Here is a 14,784-nt window from a genome sequence, read left to right on the forward strand (position 1 = left end):
AATTTGACCGACATATTAAAGGCCCTACAAATTGAAGCCTTTCAGCGCTGCTACTAATTCTGGGAACAACGAATCCACAAGGGTATAGCTGCCGAAGGGAACTACTTTGAAGGGGACTATATTCTAGTTGGAAAAATATAAAAACTTTGGTAAATAAAAAAAATCACCCTCATTACTTTTCTCACACATCTCGTTTACTGACTGCGGATGTAACCACTTGAAGATGATCTAAGATCGAAATTGCAATAGTGAATGTTGTAACACGTAGTTTAGTCGATGGCGAAAATGGAGTATGGTAAAAAAAATTAAAAACCTAATGATAATTATGTAATTTTCCACCAACGGAATTGTTTTCATAGAGGCACTGCTCACTGAATTTCAGGGACTGCTAACAGTTTTAGTTTGGAGAGAAAATATAACACGATAGTTTGCGTGAAGCTCTAACACACAGTACCTAAGGCAGGTCACGGCAGACAGCGAGCAACCATAAACCGTAAACTAGGGAAGCTGATGTGACTAAGCGATAGGAGAGGGTGGCGGATTCAGTCCGCTGCAGCGAACGTCCGCTACCGGGAAACGTGCAGACTGCAGAGCCGGCTGTGCACAGCGTGCGGTGGCCACTGGGCCACATCTGATAGCGCACTCGGCCAAGGCGAGCGCCGCAAAAATAGCTGCCACGCTGGCTGTGCACGCGTCTGCCGTTGCACCGAAACACGGAAGCACGGCCCGCTTCGCCGCCGTCACGAGCAGCTGCGCGCGACAAGTTGTTTAACACGGTGTAAAGCTAACTCTGGAAGGTGGTCTACATGCTAGCGAAAGAAGACATGAAGGTTACCAACGACAAGTCTGTGGTGCACCTATTGCCCAGAAGTAAACATCTAGGTCAGTGTTGTACAAAACAATACGTGAACTGACTGAGGGGCCACTATTTGGTGCTCAGACGTATTCAGCAAGAGCTGATGGAGGGCTTAGCGTGTTGGTCCGACAACATTACTGTAGCGTGAAATTAAACATCGCCATATGAGCGTAGCTGACACAAACCATCTGGACACTAAATTTCCTGGTCGTTGTGTTAGAAGGTGTATTCAAACTCATTTTCTTGCTGCTCTACTGCTCTCTGGCCGAAACAGGCCATGAAAACCCAACGGTAGTGACCGGGCGCCGTGTCATCCTCAGCCCACAGGTTTCACTGGTTGTGGATACGGAGGGGCACGTGGTCAGCACACCGCTCTCCCGGCCCTATGTCAGTTTACGAGACCGGAGCCGCTACTTCTCAATCAAGCAGCTCCTCAGTTTGCCTCACAAGAGCTAAGTGCACCCCACTTGCCAACAGCGCTCAGCAAACTGGATGGTCACCCATCACCCCCGACAGCGCTTAACTTTGGTAATCTGACGGAAACCGGTATTACCCCTGCAGCAAGGCCGTTGGCATTGGGCTATTTGCGTACACTTTTCTCTTTAGACTGTTCCATAGACAGGAGTCACAAGTGGTTAGATGCAGCAAACGCGTCGGCCACAATAACTTGCTGACAGTTCTTTCTTCTGTGAATCTTTCATGAATTCGCGAGACTGATTCGCGTGACGTGTGACAGGTCACCCTATCCTGTTGAATGACAGCCCGCAGCTCGTGGTCGTGCGGTAGCGTTCTCGCTTCCCGCGCCCGGGTTCCCGGGTTCGATTCCCGGCGGGGTCAGGGATTTTCTCTGCCTCGTGATGGCTGGGTGTTGTGTGATGTCCTTAGGTTAGTTAGGTTTAAGTAGTTCTAAGTTCTAGGGGACTGATGACCATAGATGTTAAGTCCCATAGTGCTCAGAGCCATTTGAACCATTTTGTTGAATGACAGCATACGTATGTTGATGAGGGGGGGGGGGGGGGGGGGTGTTCAACTGTGCGTAAAATTCCTCAAACATGCGCTTACTGCTATACACAACAGTGTTTGCTCTTCTTTCAAAGAATATGGTACGCACAGTCCGACTTGCTGACACGGCACAACACACTCAGAGTTTTTCATCGTGAATAGGTTCATCATTAATCATATAGGGATTGTTTGTTGACCGGTATCTGGGGGTTCACATGTCTTGTCAGATGCAACAGGTTTCGTCACTCATGAAATACAGCAGTGGATCCAGCCATCTACACGTACAGTAATTCACACGTTTTGCCTCACCTTCCTTCTGCAGTTCTTGGACATGTATCATTTTGCAGGGGTTCGTCCGTATATGATGTAACACTTGTTAACGAGAGCCATCCGGTGTGGCCGAGCAGTTCTAGGCGCTTCAGTCCGGAACCGCGCGACTGCTACGGTCGCAGGTTAGAATCCTGCCTCGGGCATGGATGTGTGTGATCTCCTTAGGTTAGTTAGGTTTAAGTAGTTCTAAGTTCTAAGGGACTGATGACCTCAGATGTTGTCCCATAGTCCTCAGAGCCATTTGAACCATTTTTGTTAGCAAGACCTAAGCGAAACGCTCACTTATTGCAACAGTTAACATATTGGTTTCCTTGGACTCTGGATCATTCTTGCTCGAATATCCGCAATCACAGTAGGTGTACGAACAAGCGGGGATCGATTCATTTTTGCGTTAGCAGTTGACCCTGTAGTACGCTACTTGGTCACCAAATCTTGTATACAGCTCCTCGCTGTTATGGAAACGCCAGGAAACTTTGTGCTAAGTTCTCCCACGTTTCCTTAAACGAAGCAGAAGACGCGCACGCTTCCACTATAGCGATTCTTTCTTCAAGAGGATACACCGTCGCTGAGATATTTACTTCACAACGTCTTAACCAAGTCGCAAAGGCTTTCGTACTGGCAATACAAAAGTAGTCGCAACAGCTTAGAAACAGTAGATGACAAGGCGGCCGATAATGAGCAGTCTAGTACTCGGGGCCCAATTTTCGTGCACCAACCTGTACCAGCAAGTTTTAGATTTAGAATCTTCAGGTTTTCCATTGAAATTTGCATTGAGTATGTATGACTTTTAGGTTAATAACTATCGAACTAACACGCGTAGCAGTAGCACTTTACTGTTGTATCATTTACTGTTTAAGGTCACACCGGTCCGCGTGTACGTGCAGCTCCAGCACCGACAGCGAAGAAGGCTTTGTTGCCGTGACAAGCGTAACGTAATGGAACAGCACGGCCAAGGTGCGCCGCAGGGCTCCGCGCCGGGATTTAATTACTCGCGACGTCAGAGCGAGTGACAAGCCACGCCACGCGGCGGCAGGCAATTTGCCTGGCAGCGCGGAGGAGCGCGGAGCTCGCCAATTCACTTGTCCGCCCTGCGCGACGCCGGGTCGCGACTTGTCAGGCGCGGCTGTAGGCTAGGAGAGACCGCAGCGAATCGTGGACAGCGGCGGCACTCGCCATACCGGTTACTACGCGGCCTTAGGCGCGCCTCTATCTGCGGTGTCACCGCTAAAATATGCAGCTACATTTTGCCCCTGGCGTATTTATTACCGCCAAACGGCCGCAAACTTTCCTTCCGGAGACCATTATATCGTTCACAGGCGAAATGGTTGTGTTCAAACATATCGTCAGTCGGAGCTGCATTGTTGAGAGTCGCGGTAAGAAGTAATCTCTTTCAACTGAATGGTCTTTTGTGCCGCTAACCCTTTATAAAGCACGCGCCGTACTGGCTTAAACTGCTTTGATGGCCACTGCAATAGCATTCACTTCAGTGAGGAGATACCGAGCGAGGTGGCGCAGTGGTTAGCACACTGGACTCGCATTCGGGAGGACGACGGTTCAATCCCGCGTCCGGCCATCCTGGTTTAGGTTTTCGGTGATTTTCCCTAAATGGCTCCAGGCAAATTCGGGGATGGTTTCTTTGAAAGGGCACCGCCGACTTCCTTCCCCGTCCTCCCCTAATCCGATGAGACCAATGACCTCGCTGTTTGGTCTCTTCACCCGAACAATCCAGTCCAATCAGTGAGGAGATAAAAGACGTGCCATGTACCGTAGGGGTATGGGAGGAGGATTTTAGTATGTCAAGGAAGGCTACTGGAGTCATTTCTCTTTCCTAGTGTTTATCCCCTCGTACGTGGTCCGCCGTTTTCATAATATGGCAACTTTTTATTTAACTTTTGCGACAAAATGCCGCTCTTGTGGCCACAGTTGTCAGTTGACGTGAAGCAGCGAAATCGTGAGCGCCATTTGTCTGAATCGCGCAAACTTAGCTGTGCGTGATATCATGTTTTAACTGTTTGTATGTCTACATCTACACTCCGCAAGCCACCATTGTTGGAGGGCACCACTGTCACTTCCCCTTCTGTTCCAGTCACAAATAATCCATGGAAGAAAGATTGTTGATAAGCCTCCGTGTGAGCGCTAATCTCTCAAATCTTACCTTGTGATCTCTTCGCGAAGTATGTGTTGTAGGAAGCGATGTGTCGATTGACTCTTCTAGGAACAAAAATGTATCACAACAGCTCCTCGTCCCCTCATTACAGAGCACAGGGCTCGGAAGGACTGCAACAACACATGAATGGTATGTGTTACAAGTACTTTTGAACACTAAATTAATTGTGGGTCTGAGGAGTGCATGATGACACTGACGTAATGGGACGCAGTTGTGTCGCCGGCGTAACGTTGGTGTTACGCCGGCGTAATGCCAGTGTGACGCTGACTTCCCACCGTCGCGACGCTGTACATACGCCGCAATTACGCTGCTTAGCAGCCAGAGCGACGCCATCAGATTGTTCAGATACTTTTGGACAGACGTTCTCTCAATGGATTTGGTGTCAACCGACTAATATTTTGCAGACTGTACAATGATGCCATTAATTTACACTCTATGCTTTTCACAGGATCTTTTAATACAGGATGTTTATAAATCAATATCAGGGTTTTAACGCTTTATAATATTTATTATATTAAACTTACAGTTATAAATGATATGTCAAATGAAAGAGCAACTCAAACAGTTTTACCAAGAACCTTATAAATGTTCAATGTGAGCACTATTTGTCACACGGCACACGTCAAGTCTATAGCCGAGTTCTTCCCAAACATTGATAAGTGTGTCTTCAGTGATTGTAGCAACAGCTGCTTCAAATGGTTCAAATGGCTCTGAGCACTATGGGACTCAACTGCTGAGGTCATTAGTCCCCTAGAACTTAGAACTAGTTAAACCTAACTAACCTGAGGACATCACACACATCCATGCCCGAGGCAGGATTCGAACCTGCGACCGTAGCGGTCTCGTGGTTCCAGACTGCAGCGCCAGAACCGCGCGGCCACTTCGGCCGGCACAGCTGCTTCAATGCGGTTTCTTAATTCAGGGAGGTCTGCTGGTAGCGGAGGCATGTACACACCATCCTTGATGAAGCCCCAAAGGAAGCATCGCATGGCGTTGGTTGGGTGAATGTGGAGGCCACTCAAAGCAAGCCCTGTAATTGGGCCCCTTGCGGCCTATCCAGCGCTTGGGTACAGTGATGTTCAACCAATCGTGTGCTTCGCTCTGCCAGTGAGGTGGCGCACCATCTTGCTGGAAAATGAAGTTCTCTGGCTCATTTTCTTTCGACTGAGGGAAGAGTCATTGCTCTAGTGTACCAAGGTAAGAAGTGCCAGTTACAGTACGTTCACCAAAAACGAAAGACCCATAAACTTTCCGCTGGGATACGGCACAGAAAACAGTCACTTTAGGGGAATCTCGGGCAACGGCCTTGCCGCAGTGGATACACCAGTTCCCGTCAGATCACCGAAGTTAAGCGCTGTCGGGCGTGGCCGGCACTTGGATGGGTGACCATCCAGGCCGCCATGCGCTGTTGCCGTTTTTCGGGGTGCACTCAGCTTCGTGATGCCAATTGAGGAGCTACTCGACCGAATAGTAGTGGCTCCGGTCAAAGAAAGCCATCATAACGACCGGGAGAGTGGTGTGCTGACCACACGCCCCTCCTATCCGCATGGGCCCGGTCCACTAAGGTGAAAGTTCGATTCATCACTGAAGACAACATGATCCAGAAAATCTCCATCGTCATGAAACAACATTTCGTTTGCGAAGTTGGCACGTAATCCATGGTCTGCCGGCTTTAAAGCCTGTAATAACTGTAAACGGTAAGGATGTAGTTGTACGTGTTTTCTAAAAACTTTCCAAGAGTCGACATGGGAACTTGTAATTCACGACTAGCCTTCTGGACTGATTTATTTAGGCTACGAATGAACGACTCTCTTACTCGCTCAACAGTCTCTTCACTAACTCTTGGTCATCCTGTACTCTTCCCTTTACAAAAGAAGCCGGTATCTCCAAATTTATGATACCATCTACGAATGCTATTATCACTTGGAGGATCACAACCGAACTTCAGCCAGAACGCACGTTGCGCAGTAACTACAGATTCGGTCTTTGCAAACTGCAAAACACAAAACGCTTTCTGTTCACTAGTCGCCATCTTTGCTGCTACCGTTGTCTAGCGGATTGCGGAGGAAGCATTGCGCGCTGAACATGCACACTGGTGCCAAACACAACTGTTTGAGTTGCTCTTTCATTTGACATATCATTTATAACTGTAAGTTTAATATAATAAACATTATAAATCGTTGAAACCCCGATATTCATTTATAAACACCCTGTAAGTGTGAAAGAGAAATGGAGGTGCTCAACAAACTCCAGTGGCAGTAGGAGTCGCTAAAAGATGCATCGTGCATCATGGCTAAGGTTACTGCTGAAATTCCGAGAGCGCACATTTGAAGACGACTTGGGCAGTGTATTCCATCCTCCCTCATATGTCGTGGGCAATGACTATGACGAAAAAAGCCAGAGAAATGAGATGGTATGGGGAAGTTTAACGGCAGTCGCTCTTCCCAGGTATCGTTTAAAAATGGAACAGAGCTAGGGGAAAATAATAGTGGCATGAGAGATCCCACTCCCAGATACCGTAAGTGGCAGATGTAGATGCAGACAACCACGGCCGCCCCCACCCCGCCAGAGAAAAGCAGCTCACGTGTCACCATGTGAGCAGCTGGACAGATTCTTGTATACTGTCCACCAATCTAGGACCCTTAGCACGTAGATTAATCGAAGAGACAGGGAAGATCCAACGAAGAGCGGCGCATTTCGTCACGGCATCGTTTAGGAAACCCCTGAGAACATTACAGAGTTGCTCAACAAATTCAATGGCAGAGGCTTCAAGATAGAAATTTTGTGTCGTAGTGAGGTTTACGATGGAAATTCCCAGAGTGTATGTTCCAGTAAGAGTCCGGCAACATATTACTTCTTTCCACACATGTCTCGAGAGATGACCACGACGAAAAAGGCATAAAAAATTCCATACGGAGGGCTGCCGTCAATCATTCCTTTCACGCGCCATTTTCGGGTGGAATAAGAAAATGGGCAGAAGTATCCTCCGCCAGACACCGTGAGGTGGCTTGCAATGTGTGGATGTGGACGGAGAGAATGAAAGCGACCACGTTGAGGATCACTCGTCTAGATCACAACTAAGCCGTATACCTAGAGTGGAAACTGACCAGGAGACACGCTCTCGTGTGATTCTGTGTGTCTGCTGATCAGTTTCCCAGTCAGGTGGTAATACCCTCTTGTCTACTAGAGGCTTTAACTAGAGGTGGGTCTTTCAGGAACGAACAGTTCATCAAACTGAACGGCAGGGCTGAGGGACGACCTGTATGGAACTGTCGTTCAGCGTTCACTTCAAACAGTATCGTTCCCGCCTATATGTCGTTCAGTGGGTCTCGTTCGACTGGTCTTGTTCTTTTCCGGATGGTCAATCATTCCTCGTTGCGCCGTTCCTCGTTCCTGCCTCGGTCCCGTTCGGTCACTCGTTCCTTGTTCCAGCTACACCTCTCATAGTACCGGTTTGTCATTCCTTTCGTTCACTGCATTTGTCTGTTCTCGTTCAGTTACATATAGTTCTCGAAGTTTCGACTTCAGGTGAATGACTGACAAAAGAAGTTGATTGAAACCATCAAAACCTTCACAAATAATATTTATCAATTGCCATGTTTAAGTTTGAATATATAAACTAATAGTTAATGTAGGGTATAGAAATTTCGGGAATTGATTTGTCTAGGTAACATATTTAAGTGATTAACGTTGCAATATCACAGGTTAATGTAAGCGGAGGATAAGCCATTGCAAATGTGAAATGCATGTACATTCATAACCGTTGTAACCTCGAGAACGTTGAATGCAAGCACGCAAAGGGGCATACATATTATTGTACAGGAGTCGGATGTCAGTTTGTGGGATGAAGTTCCATGCCTGTTGTACCTGGTCGTTCAATATAGGGACGGTTACTGCTGTTTGTGGATGACGCTGGAGTTGTCCGATGATATCCCATATGTGCTCGATTGGAGAAGAATATGGCGATCGAGTACGCCAAGGCAACATGTCAACACACTGTAGAGTGTGTTGGGTTACAACAGTGGTGTGGGGGCCCCTTGGAATGCTGTTCATGAATGCTGGCACAACGGGTCAAATCGCCGGAGTCATGTACAAGTTTGTAGGCAAGAGTGCGTGGGATACCCACGACAGTGCTCCTGCTCTCATACGATTTCGCACCCCAGACCACAGCTTGAGGTGTAAGTCCAGCGTTTCTAGCACACAGTCTGGTTGGTTGCAGGCCCACCTGTGGCCTCCTTTTTACCAACACACGGCCATCACTGGCGCCAAGGCAGAACCAGCTATCCGGCCGGGGTGGCCGAGCGGTTCTAGGCGCTACAGTCTGGAACCGCGCGACCGCTACAGTTGAAGGTTCAAATTCTGCCTCGGGCATGGATGTGTGTGGTGTCCTTAGGTTAGTTAGGTTTAAGTAGTTCTAAGTTGTAGGGGACTGATGACCTTAGAAGTTAAGCCCCATAGTGCTCAGAGCCATTTGAACCATTTGAACCAGAACCAGCTTTTATCAGAAAACACAACAGACGTCCATCCTGACCTCCAAAGAGCTTGTGCTTGACACCACTGAACCGCAAACGGGAGTGTTTTTGGGTCAGAGGAATGCACGCTACAGAGAGTCTTTTCGGAGCTGTCTTTGAAGTAATCGATTTATAAGAGTTCGTTGTGTCACAGTGGTGCCAACTGCTGCCCACATTGATTCTGCAGAAGCAGTACGATACGCCAGAGGCTTACGTCGACCACGACAGTCTCCCCTCTCGGTAGTGACAAATGATGGTACGGAGTCGGTCTTCTTGCAACCGTATATTCTCGTGAACACCGCTTCCAGCAATCACGTGCAGTGGCTGCATTCCTTCCAAGACTTCCTGCAGTATTGCAGAAGGAACATCCACCTTCTAGTAGTATTATTACACGACCTCGTTTAAACTCAGTGGTCTTGATACAGGCGTCTTTGTCGCCTTAATGACATTATTGACTAACATCACCTCAGCACGTCCAATCTCAAAGGTGACTAACGCTCATGACCATTACAAATAGTATTTAAAGCAAACCTGATTTTCATTCTCATAGTGGCGCTACTACCGACACTCTTATGCGACTGGCGCGAAATCTGAACAGACATTTCAGACCTAGAAACAGTCCTATCAACTTTCGTGTATGTCGCACACCAGCTTCTTTGTATTGCGATTTTCTTCCTTTTCCTTGCTTCAGTCTGAATAAAATAAGGTTCTGGAACGAGGTTGACAGTGTAACGGTACATGAAATGTTACTTTAATCCGTCTTGACTGGAAAAAAAAATGTTTATTCACATGAGCGGTTTCGGTTCTTCTAGAACCATCTTCAGATCTTCAATTTCGGTTACAGGAGTAAGCCGCCCACACACAGCAATCAAGACGGATTATACGTAACATAGTATAACCAGTGATTGCGGTATCCCTTCAGACATTATGTCTGTTTTTGCAACGGTACATATTTGGTAAAAAAAAAAATAGTACAGTTTGCGACTGCAATCTGTGAATCAAAGTCCTTGGCCAGCGTACACGGCAGATACTGCGCATTGGCAGCGGCAGCGGCTGCCGACACAGTGGCAGCACGCGGAAGAGGAGCCGCTATTAGCATAATTGTCGACCGGCGGGCGGGCGGCGCGACCGCGACCTTGCGGCCAATAGAGCGAGCCCAGGCCCACGGCCCGCACAGTGTCACGGCCGCGAGCGTTGGCGGGGGCGGGGGCGCGGGCGGGGGGTGCGGCGCTTGCACAACACAACACGGCACGGCTCACCGGCCGCTGGGAGCTGGGAGCTGAGCTTTTTGCTGCCTCAAGAAGTGAGCAGTTACTAATCCAGATTGTACTGATTCTCAGGCCTAGGCTTCGTGATGGTAATCCATGAATTGATCTCCTTTTTTGTGTCTATTTTATGTGAGAATCGATAGTTCATCTTCCTAGTATATTCCATAATATTTATCTGTCTACGCGACAGAAGCCCTTTATGCAATTTATAAAGCCTATATGCGTTTATGGATTAAATTCGTGCCTTTGCTCCCTTAACTATTTTGTAATGAGTATATTATATGTACACGACTTTCCCATCATGAAAATAATTTATTCTTCTGAAAGAAGTGTTTCGTTTAAACCCAGTAGTCTCTTGCCAGTCAGTCTAGTATATGTCTTCCACGTACTAAAACTATGACCGGCAGGAGTAAGAATTACAGATATAACACCTGTCAGTCACATTAGCGACCCCGGCAATCATGTATATCCTAATATCTGCCGCCATCCCCCCTCTATGTCCGTCTCCTACTTCCCGCTCTTTGTGTTTATTTTCTTCCCCCTCTCTGTACACATCCTCTTTTCTCCTCTTTAAGCCTTGTTTATTGTTGCGAATGCAACCTTAATGGGAAACTGAAGTCACTTAAAATGAATGGCAAATCGGTTGGAATCATTAGTATAAGGTGTATGAGAGAGAGTGACCTTTCCAGCTGTATGATGTGAGAGGACAGTAACTTTAACGACAGTCTTTTGCCTGGTTTTAGTCTGCAAACTGGTAGGATTTAAAAGTTTAGGACGATTCAGATTCCGCAGTAATATTCTAATCATAAGCCGATAAGCCGTAAATACGTTTCCAGTTGTCTGTTAAAAACGATTGCGAGGAATAAAACGTAACAGCACATTGGTGTGTATGCAAAATTTGTTTAAAATTATAGAGAAAGAGAAAGAGTACTCAGGAGAACCAGTTTGCCTAAAGTTTAAATGGACTGATAGCCTAATTAAAAACTGAGCCACACATCTTCACAGAACAACGTTTTAACAAAAAACCAGTGCAGTGTTCGTTAATAAGCATTCACACGGACACAGGGGACGTAGGCTATGCATTGGCTATTGTTCAAAAGTTTGAAGTACATCGACCAAATACATTTGGGAGGTTTTTGTCAACAACGCTTGCCTATATGCAGTGTATTCCATTTATCTTGTTCACCCAAAATAACTCTTTTCTAATGTGTTAATATAAAAGATTGTATTAACCAATGTTTTTCAGCATCATTAGGTAATTCTTACTGGGGATATATGATTTATGTATCCACAAAGATATAGGAGGTACAAGGTAAAGGTCAAATTTTTTAAATGGAACTATGTACATTTTATTCAAGAATGTACTTACTCTCTCCAAGAGCTATTCAAAAATGTATTACACTGTACCATATTTGTCAATAAAAGGTAGATGTGCAGACGATGAACAGTACACAGGTTGTGAATTGACCGAGCTGTTTTCTGCCTTAAATGTACACATTGCCTACCCAGTGGAGTGCAGTAGTAGAGGTGTGGGGTTTGTTTATGATTTCCGAGTCATGTAGGCAAAGGCACGCCTCTCCCCTCCGTGCACCTAATTTGTTGTTGCTTTAGCATGTAGTACACTGTATACCAGTGTAGTCGTTCATCAGACTAACTTAGAAATTGCGTGGTGGTAGTACACATTGTGAATACCATTATTGTTGTGTAAACGGGTATGATGTAGATGCGTGACGATAAGGTAGAAATGCTGCTGATCTACGGAGAAAGTACGTTGATAGGAAATAATTTAGCAACTTGCATTTTTATTTTCAGTAGTGTTAGAGAACATTTTTGTTATTATGTCTATCTTGTACTTCACCGTACATACATGTACTGTAATTTGCCGTAGGCGGGCGAAATTCTGTTTAGGCATAACTACTTTATAGCAGACGATTCCCCGACAAGCCATCGCTTATCGCTGGATGTTTGTTCGTTCCATTTCTCCTCTACGTGAAACGAGGAGTTTAAATGCAGGACCTCGAAATCATCGTACAACAATAACAGACAAAGTTGCTGATGTCGCTACGCTCGCTGCCATAGCCGTGAATCCTCATGTCAGGACACGACGAATTCAACATTAAGTTGTGTTTCGAAAGCACGTGCACATCGCATTTTGCAACGTCATACATTCAGTTCTTATCATGTTCATTTACACCAATAACTTCGTGGAACTGGCTTCAATAAGAGGGTTCAATTTTGTCAGTGGGCTCAGAAACATCTTCTGACTAATCCTGGTTTCTTCTCAGATGTTCTTTTTACCGACGAAGCGTCATTCTCTAACAAAGGAAACGTCAGTTCAGTTTAAGAAATGTGCATTATTGGTCCAGCAACAATGCACAGGTAAAGAATCAACGTACATGGAACGTTTCTGTTTGGTGTGGAATTATTGGAGATACCATCGGATCTTTCATTGCAAATGGCAACCAAAGTGGCAGACAACACGTCCGATTTTTAAGACACACTCTTTCTGTTCTCTTGACGCCGTACCTCTGAATCAGAAAGTGGTCATGTGGTATCAGCATGATGGATACCCTGCAGATAACGCCTTACGAGCACGACGAATTCTGGATCGTAAATACCGTGGTAGGTGGGTTGGACGTGGTGGACCAGTTAGTCGGCCTGCCCTATCTCCGGACCTTACACCGCTGGATTTATTTCTGTGGGGAGTAGTCAAGGATGCTGTCTACCCAAACGTTCCAACAGCACCAGAAGACATACAGCAAAGCATTACTGATTGTACAGCCATCACAGAGGAAATAGTAGCACGATGAAGAGTGCATTTCATCTACAGCGTGACACTACGTGTGAGTGCCAATGGTCATCAGTTTGCTCATGTGATGTAAACGCTCTGTTTTTCATATAGTGGTAGTATCACAGTACAAATTACTACAAATGACCATGTTACTTCTGCAATATCGTAAGTAGTGTAATACGGTACTGTCCAGTAACAAGATCCAGTTACAGTACAGTGCAGTACTGTGGCATTCAGTGTTTATTGATAATTTGTAAAATGGTCAATCTAACCTTGAAGAGTTAAATGATTTCGTTAATGAAATGCACAGAATTGATATTTAAATTACGGAAGTTACGTATTATTTATCATTTCCATAGCTACTAGTTTGGTGCATAAAATAGTACAGTCCGATACATTCCTGAATATCTCTTCGAGATGGTAAGTGTATGCTTGAATAAAATGTACATGGTCCCAATTAAAACTTATTTACCTCTACCCTGTATCTCCTACATCCGTGGGATTACATGCAACGCATACACCTAGCAAGAACTACCCAAAGATGTTTAAAAAAACATTGTTTGAAACAATTTTTCATTTAACGCACCAGGAATAAAGTTATTTTTGGTGGGCAAGATAAATGGGACACCCTGTATGTACACTAATCAGCCTTGGTAGGCCGCTGGAGGGAGTTGGCACCACAACTGCACACACAAGTCACCTAATTCCTTTAAATTCGGGGGGGGGGGGGGGGGGGGGGAGGGACGATGAGCTCTGACGCCACGTTCAATCACCTCCGACATTTGTTCAGTCGGATTCAGATCTGGCAAGTTGGAGGGCCAGCACATCAATTGGAGCTCGCCACTGTGTTCCTCGAACCGCACCATCACACTTCTGGTTTTGCGACATGGCGTATTATCTTGTTGAAAAATTCCATTGCTGTAGGGAAATATGATCACCATGACGGGGTGTATGTGGTCTGCGACCAGTGTACGTTAGTCCTTGGCCATCACGGTGCCTTGTACGAGCTTCACTGGACCCATGGAGGCCCACGTGAATGTTCCCCAGAGCATAATGCAGCCGCTGCCAACTTGTTTCCGTCCCGTGGTATAGATATCAAGGTGCTACTCTCCTTGAAGAGACGAATTCGCGCCCTCCCACCGGTTTGCTGAAGAAGGTATCGAGATTCGCCAGACCATGTAACGCTCTATCACTGTGCCATTGTCCAGTGCCGATGGTCACGTGCCAATTTCAGTCGTAGTTGCAGAAGCCGTGATATTCACATTGGCATATGCATAGGTCGTCGGCTGCGGAGGCCCATCGTTAGGAGTGTTCGGTGCTCTGTGTGTTCAGACACACTTGTACTCAGCCCAGCATTAAAGTCTGATGTTAGTTCCGCCACAGTTCGCCGTTCTCCTGTGATACCGTTCTGTCCAGCCTATGACGTCCGATATCTGTAATGAGGGGTGGCTGTCCAATCCCACGACGTCTGGACGTGGTTTCACTTTGGTTTCGCCACAGGACACGTACCACAGCACTTCTCGAACACCCGACAAGTCGTTCAGTTTCCGCCTTCGGGGTATTACAATTTGTCCTTGATCACAGTCAGATAGATCGCGCGAACGGACAGCACGTCCGCTGATACTACATGCACCTTGCGTGTGTCTGATTAGCAGTCATTCCTCGCCAGCTGACGTTGCTATCGCCTGGACGGGTTTATATCGATAGCAAGCAAATAATGTTCTGGCTGATCAGTGTATACATTCCTTTTTAGAGTATAGTGTGAAAATCTGAAGTAAACAGATAAAGTATTTTTCGAGATTTTTGATTACAACGTTCCTTCCTTCTATACTACATATATATTTATATAAAATATATAT

At 46.2% G+C, this 14,784-nt stretch overlaps 1 pseudogene; it reads left to right on the forward strand.

Moving 5' to 3' along the window:
• The first annotated feature begins 5,651 nt into the window (after positions 1-5,651).
• On the forward strand, positions 5,652-5,769 carry LOC124559382 (annotated as a pseudogene).
• Positions 5,770-14,784: the final 9,015 nt, after the last annotated feature.

This window comes from Schistocerca americana, chromosome 1 (assembly GCF_021461395.2).
Source record: "Schistocerca americana isolate TAMUIC-IGC-003095 chromosome 1, iqSchAmer2.1, whole genome shotgun sequence".
Classification (NCBI taxonomy): domain Eukaryota; kingdom Metazoa; phylum Arthropoda; class Insecta; order Orthoptera; family Acrididae; genus Schistocerca; species Schistocerca americana.